This window comes from Austrofundulus limnaeus, unplaced genomic scaffold, assembly GCF_001266775.1.
Source record: "Austrofundulus limnaeus strain Quisiro unplaced genomic scaffold, Austrofundulus_limnaeus-1.0 Scaffold642, whole genome shotgun sequence".
In the NCBI taxonomy this organism is placed as follows: Eukaryota; Metazoa; Chordata; class Actinopteri; order Cyprinodontiformes; family Rivulidae; genus Austrofundulus; species Austrofundulus limnaeus.
In genome coordinates, this window is record NW_013953044.1 from 190,622 (window position 1) to 192,573 (window position 1,952).

General features: G+C 37.5%; 1 protein-coding gene and 1 long non-coding RNA gene across 4 annotated transcripts in view; one reads left to right on the forward strand and one right to left on the reverse strand.

The window, feature by feature from the left end:
* Positions 1–1,952, forward strand: part of scfd2 (sec1 family domain containing 2) — a 249,408-nt gene that overhangs the window by 155,730 nt on the left and 91,726 nt on the right. The gene's annotated exons all lie outside the window — the stretch shown is intronic.
* Positions 638–1,952, reverse strand: part of LOC106531493 (uncharacterized) — a 3,686-nt gene continuing 2,371 nt past the window's right edge. For both annotated transcript variants that reach the window (XR_001311922.1, XR_001311921.1), the window contains one exon: positions 638–820. This is a non-coding gene — a long non-coding RNA (uncharacterized LOC106531493). The remainder of the gene's footprint in view (positions 821–1,952) is intronic.

Below are 1,952 nucleotides of genomic sequence, written 5' to 3' on the forward strand. Positions count from 1 at the left end.
CATGCCAGGTCATGTTTGTAAATGAGAAGTGGTTCTCAAACAGTTTACCTGATAAATAAAGGTTAAATAAATAATATTTTAAAAAAAACTCCACATGTAACACATTATGTGCAGGTTTTTTTCTTTTTGTCTTCTTATGGCTTATTTTATTTAATTTATTTATGTTTTGCTGACAACTGTGAAATAGTAGCTATCTTTCATTCCTCATGTAGTACTACAGTAGTAGTAAGTAATTTATTTTACCAATATCCAATAAAGTTTTATATTAAGTTTAAGATTAATCGTGATTAATTCACAGCTACCTTGGAATTAAAAGATTAAAAAATGTAATCATTTGACAGCCCTAAAATAAAGACATTAATCTGTGTGACACAAAAAAATGAGATTTGGAACTGAAAATAAATTATAGAACTGAAAGTGAAAGCAGTCAAACTGAGAAAGAAAAAATTGTATAGGTCTTCTGGACGGGTTCTTCTCTAATTCTTCTCTAATAAAGAACCCGTCCAGAAGACCTATACAATTTTTTCTTTTTGATTTTTTACCTGGATTACTGAGATGCATCAGGACATCAAACTGAGCTTTTAATGGAACAAACTACATTTTCAAACCAAATTAATTCAGTTTTAATTGAGTCAAATTAATTTTCAAACCAGTGCATTTAATTTTACATTTTGCAAACACAGATTCAATTGGATCAATTCAAATTCAGTTTCTGAAGTCGTCCCTGCGCCTCCCTCTCTCCTGTCTCTGCCCTGCAGCTTGTTGTTCCATGCCACATGTCAGAGCTTCACAGAGGCTCGACGAGGCCCCAGGTGAAGAGCTTTGGGGAAACAAAAAGGAAAAAAGGACACACAGCTGTTTATTTTTTATACTCTAGCCCCCCACTCCACATCTGTGTCKTTTAAAACAATGACTACAGCGGTTGCTTTAACCTCACATCTTTCTTGGAGGGAAGAAAAAAATGAAGGCACGATGAAAGGACATTTTGGCAGAGAGGCTGAGCTGTTTGTCTCAGCACTGATAGTAAGAGATGGATGTAGTGGAGTTGGGGGTGGGGGGCAGATAGAAAGAAAACAAGCTGTTGGAGTTGTGAAACAGCAGAAAATCAAAGAGTCAGAGGGTCTGCCCGTGCATCGATGCTTGTAACATGCTGATTTTATCTCTGTGCAGCAGTGTAGGATTACATGACATGCATCAGAAGTTTGGTTTCAGCTGAAATCTAGAGGTCCACCTAAACAAATATGTATGAAAAATCCCATTTAAAGTGACTGGGACATGCATTTCCTACAGATCCAGAAACATCTCACATCAGTAACAAATACCTCAACATTGTTCATCTCAGCAGCTTGTTAATACTATCTTTAGATGCATTCATATTTATCCAGGGTTCCTGCAGCGTCTTTAAAAAGTATTAAAGGGGCAATATTATGTGTTATATATGTGGCATATATTTAAATACTACACATTAATAAAGTATCTATGTCACCTTTAGCTGTTATTAAAGTGCTGTTTTTATGTTTAAATAGAAAATAAACTTATCTTCTCATCACTTCCTCTTCTAAACGTCGTGAAATTGGCCTCTGTCTCTTTAAGAACCACCTTCTGGGGCTGGCTGCCATGATGCAGTTTACTTGGCATCTGAAAATACATTTCCTCAAAGGTATTTTTAATCTGAACAGAGTTTCACTGAGTGAGAAGTAATGCTGAGAGCTCAGCAGACAGGTTTCACTTTCACTTTCACATGAGAGCCTGCAGGAGTCATGGGCGGGGTGTGTGTGGAGGTTGGGGGGGTGCTCTGCCATGAGGAAGTTCGGCTTAAAGAGGGGCGTTTCTGGTCCCCACCAGTCATTTTGCCCCACAGCATGGCTGCCTAAAAAGCTGCAGGATTTCTCAAACATGCATGGATGATTCAGAGCAAGGCTTTGGGCATTTTTTAAATGAGAGTATAACAT